Below are 11145 nucleotides of genomic sequence, written 5' to 3' on the forward strand. Positions count from 1 at the left end.
AAAATTAATATAATTTTTTATAAGTATTAATTAAATTTACATTATGATTATAATTATAAATGTTTTAGATAATAGTCAAAGTTCAAATCTCTGATGTTAGCTTACTCTGAGCAGAAGAAGAATGGGAAAAGTGATGCGAGGGAAGAAGGGAAAGGTGCTGTAAAAAGGAGCGACGGCGAAGAAGATGAGAAGGGTAGTAAGGTAACTTTGTCTGGTTTGTTGAATATAATAGATGGAATTTGGTCAGCTTGTGGGGGAGAGAAGATAATGATTTTCACAACCAATTTTGTGGAGAAGCTTGATCCAGCTTTGATTAGGAGAGGGAGAATGGACAAGCACATTGAATTATCATATTGTCGCTATGAAGCATTCAAGATTCTTGCAAAGAACTATTTGGATCTTGAGTACCACAATTTGTTTCCCACAATTGAGAAATTGTTGGAAATGACCAATATGACCCCTGCTGATGTTGCTGAGAATCTCATGCCTAAGTCACTTGATGAGGGAGTGGACACTTGCTTGTGTAATTTGGTTCAAGCTCTTGAGAAATCCAAGCAAGATTCAAACAAGGTAGAGATTAATGAAAAGGGGGAAGTCCAATCTACAAGAGAATAAAATCCATGTATTGGGCTTTTTGTTTGTTCATTAGTTTGATAATTTGGATATCTATTACTACTACCTTATGTGTAAATATTATTTTGGCCAAATCATTAAGAATAAAGCCAGTTCAATTTTCTATTAGCGTAAAGACTATGGAAGAAATTAAAAGAAGAGAGAAAATTGGAAGTAAAGACTAGCTTATAGCGTTTCAATGTATTTAACTAAAAACTAATTTTTACTTTATCTAAAAAATAGTAAAATAAATTTTTTCTTTAATATTTTAAAAAAATATTTATAACATTTAATTTTATTTAATATTATCTCTAACGTTTGATTTAAATTTCTTTTTTATTCTTAACATAATTTTTTTTATATTTTTTTTAATTTTACTCTTAAATCCGTAACGGTGAAATAATTAACTATAGAGATAAAGTTAAAATGTATTTTTAACTTGAAGATTCTAATTAAATCGAATCAAATATTAAAAATAAATTTAGAAATTTTTAAAAATATTAAAAATAAAAAATATATTTTGTCCACTAATAAATTATTAATGTATCTTATATATGGATAAAAGGTAAAGTATAGTGAACTTAAAAGTGAGGTTGCTTGTTTGATTTTTCAATTGATGAAGTGTTTTATCAAGATTTTGCCATATAAAAACAAGGGCAAAACACACCTATAAAATTATTTGGAGAGAAAATTTATACAGTTATAATATTCTAAAAGAGTTTATATTTGAGTCCTAATTTTAATTTATGTTAATCACGACATTTTATAAAATTTTACACATTTTTATGTAAACTATTATATTCTACCACGGATTACATGTAAATCTTTCTAAGTTCTAAACCTTAACAACCTATCACGGATTATAGTTAACTCATCAAATGTCCATAGACCATCATTGCTAACCGATTTACAAGCAACAAACCATGGATTATGAAGAAACTAAGAATGTGAATCCGTTGCTGACTGTTGTGGTTTATACTTTGTAGTGTTATAAAACCGTGATTGTTAGTCACAGATTATTCATTCAAGTGAGTTGGAATATTTGTGGTTTAGAGATTTTGAACGAGAATTGTTTGTACCGATTAAACGACATTGTTTACATTGCTTAAAGCATCAATAAAAAGGTGAGTTATTTTTTTTAAATATAAAACTTGTCGGTGGAGTAAAAGATTGGCAGAGTTTGTTATATGTTAGTCTTTATATTTTTTATCACCTTATATTAGTGCAATTTTTTACAGTAGTGAAAGATTAGATAGATTATTCCCTATAAGTATTTGTATATTTGAAATCTGAATAAGTCATTTGTATAAATGTTATATGTTAGTTTTTTATCTTTTTTATCATCTTACATTAGTGCAATTTTTTGCAGTAATAAAAGACTAGATAGATTATTCCCTATAAGCATTTGTGTAATTAAAATCTGATTAGGGTATTTGTATAAATAATTTATGTGTTAGTATTTTATCTTTTAAAATTTGATTAGTACATATTTATTTTTTTCTATTTGATGCAACCAACTAGGTATATTTATAGTATCAGGAGACAATAAAATATGTCTCTATATGACCGAATCATACCTTACTTGGATTCCGCCGGTTTGTATCACTTCGTTAGGCCGAACAACCATTGGTTTTGGATGGATGAGCCTATGGTGAGCGCATTTATGAGAGGTGGCATCCTGAGACACACACCTTTCATATGCCGTTTGGAGAATGCACTATCATACTATATGACGTGGCATATAAGTTGGGGTTGCCTGTTGATGGGGAGGCCGTTAGCGGGTGTCTCACTAACTTTGAACATTTTATTCTTGATGGAAAGCCAGCGTGAGAATGGTTTGAGGAGCTATTTATTGAGGAGCTATTTAGTGAGCTGTCACTGCTGAATAAAGTTAAGCAGATGACAATCCACTTCACATGGTTCCATGAGAGGTTCAGGGTGCTCCCAGCTAATGATACTAAGAACACATTGCATATATATGCTCAAAATTACATTTTGATGCTACTATCCACTCAATTGTTCGGTGACAAGCATGAGAGTCGGGTTCACCTTTGGTGGTTGTTGTATGTGGTGAAGCTTGATGAGTTGGGCAATTTTAGGTAGGGTTCAACTGTATTGATATGGTTGTATAGATTCATGTGTCGAGTTGCCAACAAAAATATCACTAACTTAGTTAGACCGTTTCAGCTACTACAGTCTTGAATATTCTGACAATTTCTGACACTGAGGCCACTTGGATTCAACATATTTGCTTTTCCATTGGCATCTAGGTATCTTTTAATGTTTTTTGCATTATACATGTTTATATTAATGTAGTAGCGTGCATGTATATTCAACTAACAAACAAAATTGTAGGTGGGTGAGTTATCTATCGACCTTGGATGCCAATGAGCAGAGATTTATTCAAATGTGGCTTGCGTTGGATGTAACGACCTAATTTTTTGTGAAACAAAATTTTTCTAAAAGTTCAGTGAAGTAGACACCTCTACTGCACAAACACTGCATCATCAAGCACCTTGCCATGTCATCAGTTATTAAACTAGCGAAAAACTGCGTTTTAGAGTTGCTTCGACTGGGAATTTTGAAAATCTGAGTAACACGATTAGATTCTGTTTAACGAGCCAATTTCGAATACGCAGAAAAATAAATAATATTTATTATATTAATATTTTATTATAAAGATATTTTATGATAATATTATTTTAATCGGGTCCAAATTCTATCGGCACGGTTTAACGTCGACACTCTCTAATGAGTTTAGCTATGCTAATGCTTCATCATAAATCTTTTATCTTCAAGATAATCATGTTACTATTATTATTTATACTAGTAGCTCATATATTTACTCTAGTAAGTCAAATACTTGTGATCTAACACATCTAGTTTTAGTAATTATCTTTTTAATGGTATTTTATTATTAAATTTTGGATAAATTACCTTATAACTCCTATGGTCCACAAGTTTTCACCCATTTCCAGCCACATACTTCTTTTTGTTTATCTCTAAATGTGTTTTACTTGTATTCTAATATGTCTAGTTTTAGTAATTATTTATTTTAAAATATTTTTATAACAAAATTTAATGACTAAACACCTAAATTCACGGCCCATCAGCTTCATTTTCTTCTTCTTTGGCCAAGAAGCAAGAGAGAAAAAGTGAGAAAACTTCCATGATTTCACGCTTTCAAGCTCAGATCTTTAGATTCCTAAAATCCTCACAAAAAAATTAAACTGATTAAAGTTTTTTTCTCTTCTTTCTCTTGACATTCATACTAATTTTCATAGAGTAAATCAAGGTATGATGGCTGTTCTCTCTTCATGAAAGTTTCGGCCATGAAGAACCATGCTTAACTAGTCATTTTGTATGTCTTCTCTTAAGATATGTTGTCTAGGAACCTTGTGTATCAATAAAGCGTGATTTTCAGTTCGAGAAAGGTGAGGAAATCTCTCTCTATTTCATGATGAAGGTTCGGCCTTCATGAGTTCTATGGTTTAAAAGTTTGTTTTTATTGAAAATTAGGTGAAAAAGTAAGCTAGGAATCACTTAGAAAAACCAATTTTTGGTGGCTAAATCAAGAGATAAGGTTTAACTGAATTAAAATTTGTTAATTGTGTTCTTGATGTGTGAATGTTTATTTGATGATTGATGCTTGAAATTGGATGTTTATATATTTATTTTTTCATGAAAAATTGGTAATTTATAAGTTTAACAATTCGATACCAAGAAGATGCTGAAAAATCGAACTGTTTCAGTCTTGAGTGGAGCTGTTTACAAGTTTGATTCTTGTGAAATTTTATGTGGCTTGGTGGCTAAGAGATGTACCAAGAAAATGAGAAAAAATCGATTATCAAAAATCTTGAAAAAGAGTTAAAAATCAAGCCAAAATCTTGATAAAAATGGTGGCTGTTTGATTTTTTGGAGAGCAAGAAATCAACAGCAGCTGAATATGTTTTGGGGCAAAAATATAATTATTAAAACTTTTGGGTGCTTTGGAGTCAAAATTTAATTAGCTCAAATTTTTGGGTCAATTTGCAATTTCTAAAAGTTTAAGAATAACATATTATTAAATAAGTTTTAATATTAAAATATTAAGATATTATTATTTTAATAATAATGATATAATATTAGAGGGACAAAATGGTAATTTTACCTAAATATCAGGGATAAAATGGTAAAGAAAGATAATTTAAAGTCTGAAATCCTATAGTTCTCTTCATAAAACATCTAAGGAGAGATAAGAATATGTGAAAAAATAGGAAACGAGTGAATGGTAAAATGTTTAAAGAGATAAAAATATATTGAGAAAACAAACGAAAAACAACGATAAAAATGTTAGTGAGAGGCAAGAACAGAATGAGGAAGTAAAGAAGAAAAACAGATAGTGAACGAAGATAGAAGATCAGTGATGAGAAATGAGAAAGTTATAAGTTGATCATCTGCTGCTTGAGACGGGCAGATAGACAGTGATACGGTCACTCAGCATGCTTTCCAGGGATACACAGCCATAAAGGGCTGCACCTGTAGGCTAAGACCTGGGGTCGCTTACCGAGGATATCAATACATACACGGCTGAAATAACACATCTGTAAAGCAGAGATTACTTACAGAAGATATGAATGCATACGTCGACTAGAGAGAGCCGCAATGTAAATACATAGGGTGATTACAGTAGGTATGCAAACTAAAACGCCGTACCCGGACCAGCTGCTGGGTAATGTTAGGAGCGGGTTAGTAACCGACAAATGAGTTCATGACCTGCACTAAGACTTGACATGCATCATACTTGTGTGAACATCATTCTCTGTTATGCACTCTCTGTTTGTGTGTTGTTTGCTGTATTCTTCTGTTTGTATTATATTTTTTGTGTATTCTATTCGTTGTTTGTTTGTATTCTCTGTTATGTTGTGTGTCTGGTGACAAGGAAGGAAACAATTAACTTAACTAACCACCCTGACTTTACTAAGAACTCCCCAGTTCTTATCCCTTACCTTCCCTCCAGATGGAAATGGGAGTCCTCTTTCATGATTTGATAGCGATCGTTTCACACCAGGAATTTTGCTCTGGGTAGTCTTCTGAGTTTAGAGCAAGCTTCATTTTCTGTTTATATATATACCGTGAGACAACCGCTGTTTACACCTTGTTTACTTCCGAACTTCAATCTGAATCACAGTACGAGTTTCCTCTAACATGGCTAGATGATGGAGTATCAGTGGGTTGCCCAATGACGATGTATGATCGTGCAGAGGAGTAGTGAATGACATTCCAATTTTTTATAACGTCCAGCTTGGCCTAAGTTTTGGAAACCTAGAATGTAGTTTCCTTGCTTTTGTAGTCTAGAGGGATTAGGAAGTATAAAGTCTAGGCTAGCCTGGGTGCCAACTTACGGATTTCTTGAATAGGTCAGGACCTGAGATGTTATATGTATTAAATGTATAGAGTTAATATCTAGCTATTTCTAGAGGTGTTCTAACTAAGATTTATACATTGCTAAAGGCTAGGTAATTGAATATTATTAACTGTTTGAGATGTATATAAGTGTGGTTGTTTATAACTGTGTTATCTGATATTATTTATGATTTTATCTATGTATGTTCTGCTTGTTAGATCAACGTTTTCAAAAAAAAATTTACCCCGAAAAATAGCTAAGTTATAACAACGAATTAGAATCATATATTAAATAATAGTTAAAGTTAAAGAAAGCAAGTTAGTAACACTTAGCTTCTAGTATGATCATAGCATGCTAAAAATTGGGTCGTCACATTAGATAGGTTGCGTGCTCGACACATAAGTTATTTACGGTGGTTAATTGTATCATTTGTAGGTGATAGGTTTCTTTTTATGTCGTTCTTTAAGCATAGATTCTCTTTTGCAGTTTGCATATGAGGCGCGAGTGAGCACAGCATGCTATGGTATAGAAACACGGATAACGCAGAGCCTGAAAATACCCACAGTCACATATACAGTCCCTAAGTGAAACTCAATATGTACCAAAATTATGTACTCAATTCTACGACAGATACTATAACTCTTGATAGTTAACACAGCTTTCTCTTTGCTCTGTAATGATTGCCTAATCTAAAATTCTGTAGGAGTGGTTGTATCATGCAATATTTGGCCCCTAAAAGCATAATCAAATTCCGACTATTGCCCCATAACTTCCGAGTTTAAGGTAGAAAAGTGTGGAGGATATTGCTGTGTGCCGGAACGTGAAGGAACATGTTGTGTATGTGGATTGCTCCTTGTATCCTCATTAATATCCCCAACTATGTCGACAAGCTCCTCGTCTGCATCATCCTCTCACATTGCATTTTCAACTCAACCCAGTTCTCCGTCGCTTGAACAATAAAAAATCATGCAAGGAGAATGAGCCATCGCAACCGCTAGCTCGCAGAAGGAACAATTGTCTCTTACAACACAAGGATCTTCATCCTCGTAGTTCAAATCAATCGTAAAAGAGGGAGATACAACCAACAGATAAGCTGGTGCAACCACAGACATCAAACTGAAACTCCCCCAATGCAGTCGATTGAGGATTCGGAGCTGATGCCCCAGAATTGTCGACAACATTATCCAACTTTGTATACAACTCATTTGTTCTCACCTCCGAAAAAGTTCTGCGACAATGAAATAGAACATGCAGATCCTCATCAGACCCTATCACAAACATATCATACTTCATACCAGCTGACACAATGGCAATCAGGATCTTGTAAAATAACTTATTCACCCATTTGATCCCACACACCCTAAGCTTCTACAATATACTGATTTTTAAATTTGACAAACTATTCTATGAACGGATAAAGACACTCAGCGACTTTTTGTCAGTGAAGTTCACACCATCTCTTTTGCTTTTTTGAATATTTCTTGTGTAGTTTACAAGAGCTAAGAAACTATCTTCACTAGATATTGGCTTTATATCCTCATAATCTGTTATAGTCCAGAGTAGATTATCACAACACATCTCTTCATAATCCGTTGTAACCTCACACGTATTAATTACACTAGTTCTCACATAATCTGTTGTAGAGTTTTGCGGTTTTTTAGATTTAGTGGTTTGATTATAATCTAAAATAGGGTGTTGCGGTTTAAAATTTAGTAAGATTTGCACGTAATCTACAATAGGATATAGTGATTTATATGAAAATATGTAAAATATTGTAGAGTATTATAATTTACATATATTAGAATCAAAACCAAAATGTAAGCGCTTTTAAAATGTTGTAATTGTATAAGTATACTCTTCAATTATTTTAAATATGTGAATTGCCCTAAAAACAAACTGAGCAAGAAATTTTAAAAAAAAAATGCACCTGTTTTTAGATTGATGAGTGAAGTGTTCTATACTGCGGAATCTTGTAAAAGCAAAACTGAAAATGACATCCCTTATAGTATTAATTAACAAAAAAATAATAAGGTTTTGCTCATAAATAATCTATTAAATCATCATCACACCGGCCTGGAATTCATCCCAAGCCACTTTATATATTATATGGTTTAGTATCTGATATCTAAGGTTGAAAACCGAAACATTTTAGGTTGGGAAATGACGTTTATTTATTTATAGCATAATTGTCAATAAGTACGTCAATAGCAGACATGTGATTGTTATATAAATGGGGTATTATATACATAATAATTTATGCAAATCAAGTGCATTATTCGTTACATATTGCAAGTTGGGGCAGACAAATAATAAAGTTGAAATGGCATGTGTGTTTTGAAGCTGATCCATATGTTGCATATATAGGTCAGGTGTATTTAATTACCAGATGAAGAAAAGAATCTCAATTAATTGAACTTATTAACTTAATTTGAATCAATTAATTAAAGCTAAAATTGTAAGTATGTGCCTTGTATATGCGTTACAGATGACAACATATGCTGCATTTATGTTGATTAAACATTGAATTTGGACATTATAGAATAACAAAAATGTTATGGACCGTTAACCAATATGGATTAACTTCTTTTTTAATAATATCGTCATCTTCAACTTTTCTTTTTCTTGTTTGATTTGTCATGTTTTTTTTTCATCATTTTTTATTATTATTATCATCGATATTTTTTATATATTTAAAAAATTAACACATAACTAATAAAATACACATAATACAAAAATTTCAGTATGTAATATAAGGCATCACAAAATTTTTTTTAAAGACTACGTATCTAAAATATTGACAATTTGACATTCAACCAACAAAATATATACGACATAAAAAATTTAGTACATAACATAAAAATTTTTAAAGATTTACAACTCATCTAATCAACAAAATATTTTCACAAATAAAAATTTATTTACTATGTATAAATATTTCTGTGCTATGAATAAAAATTTATATATTATGTATTAAAATTCTATACTATATGATAATTTTTTTTTATGATTGATAAAATTTTTACTATATACAAAAATTTATTTTATATATAAATATTTATGTGCTATATTAATAAATTTATATACTTATCAATAATAACTTCTATACTAAAAAGCACAGTAAAAAATAAATGATGACGCATGGCCATATTATTTTTGTTAAATTTATACTAAATTAATTAGAATTAACTACAAAAACGTTGGTACGCCGTACGTACAACATCACCGTATCGGTAATATATTATATATAAGCCTAAGCAGAGTATTTTTTTATCCACTATCTGTCTATCTCATAAAAATTCTTGATCATACTACATACCAGATTTATTAATTACACCAAATTCTCACATTATATTTGTGCCTGATTTTTTTCGTTACGGAAAGAAATAAAATAACACCATAAAACAGACGTGTGAAAAAAAAAAATTGTACTATTATAATGTCAAATGTAAAACACAAACTGCGCTTTGAATTTTTTAATTTTTTAATTTTTGAAACATACTAAATACAAGTTGCGTTTTGTTATTTTCATTTTTTTTTTTAATTTTTGTGTAGGTTAAGTACAGGTTGTATTTTTGGAATCACAAAATTTAAATATTTTTTTAAGTCCACAACACAAAGGTTGTATTTTGTGAATGTCAAAAACTTTTTTTTGGAGATCCCAAAATGCAGGTTATGTTTTGTACACGAGAAAGCATGAGGAACTAATGGAATATTTGTATAATGTGTACAATAGACGTTTATGGAATATTAGAGATATAACTATTAGTGTTATTTTTTTCTATCAGCTGAAGCTTTTGGGATAAGTAGTATCATGACATCGTATTAGAGCGCTAGATCCGAAAGGTCAAGAGTTTGATCTTTGGTAAATTCCAAAATCATTTTGAGCTTTTAAGAAGATGTTTATTATCCCTAGTACTCAGATGGTTATTCTAGATAGTATAGAGGATGTTCATTTTGTAACTCAATAGCCATTGTACAAATAGTCCATTGTCTCCCTAGCGGAATCTTTTATACACGGAATAATATTTTAATCCACAACTTTGCCTATAAATACAAAACGCAATTTCATTCATCTGCATCTTTACTTCTCCTCTTATTCTTTCTTGCATAAAGTCCATAGTGGTGTGCTTTTTTGTCAGTTAACTGTGTTAAAAAAGTCGAGTTAGGTGAAGCTGAAGTTATGGAAGGTGTTGTAAATTTGCGAGTATATTATAATGGTGGGATAATACCAAACACACACGAATGAGTGACTTTTGTTTGTGAATGTTCCTTATCGTTTGCTATTCCGTGCACCATCAGTTTTGCGGAGTTACAAAATGATCTGCGTGATAATATACAAAGTCACATTTCGAAAAGGGTGAGCAACATTTTATACAGAAATCTTGTACAAGTATTTGGTGGGCTGATACAATTTTAAATAATGTCCATCACTGACGACACAAGTATGCAACATATGTTCTGTATTTATCAACAAACCTGATTTCACGTGCCGATAATCGAGTTGTACATTGAGTTTGAACAGCATACGGGGATGGATTCGGTTGGTGACGATGTCAACGTTGATGAAATCGGGGATATAGATTGGGAAGAAGATAACAACGACAGTGAAGAGGAGTTTGAAGCCAACTATAAAGTCGATGGCGAAAACGAGGATGGAGACTTGGCAGGCAATCCGACGATACAAAATGAGGCGAATTCGATCGTAAGTCAGCACCTCTTTGGAGTTCCATCTTTTATGCGGACTCTGGATTTTAAAGTCGTGCATGCACCAAAATTTCCTAAATATGCAAATATCGGTATGTTATCTTATGGTTATTAACCACTACTATTAATTTTATTTGCTTTGTTCGACTGATGGTGGATCGCATGTCGTAGGTGAAGGCAACGTTACAGTAGAAGATGATAAATTCAGTGTCGGAATGAAATTTAATTCTAAGAATTCGGTGACTTTTTTTTAAATAATACTATGTTAATAAAATGGTAATAATAACAGTTACTTATATATTTATAATAATTAATAAAAACAAGATAACGATAATTTATTAAACAGTAATATTATTATCATAAAAAATAATAATAAAACACTAAAAAATAATAAATTAATAAACAATATTATTAATTTTTTAAAAAATACCAATAAATTATTT

The 11145-nt window shown here is 31.3% G+C and overlaps 1 pseudogene; it reads left to right on the forward strand.

The window, feature by feature from the left end:
* The window catches only part of LOC107471040 (AAA-ATPase At3g28580-like), a 2527-nt pseudogene extending 1779 nt beyond the window's left edge, over nucleotides 1-748 (forward strand).
* The last annotated feature ends 10397 nt before the right edge of the window (nucleotides 749-11145 follow it).

Source organism: Arachis duranensis, chromosome 10, assembly GCF_000817695.3.
Source record: "Arachis duranensis cultivar V14167 chromosome 10, aradu.V14167.gnm2.J7QH, whole genome shotgun sequence".
Lineage (NCBI taxonomy): Eukaryota > Viridiplantae > Streptophyta > Magnoliopsida > Fabales > Fabaceae > Arachis > Arachis duranensis.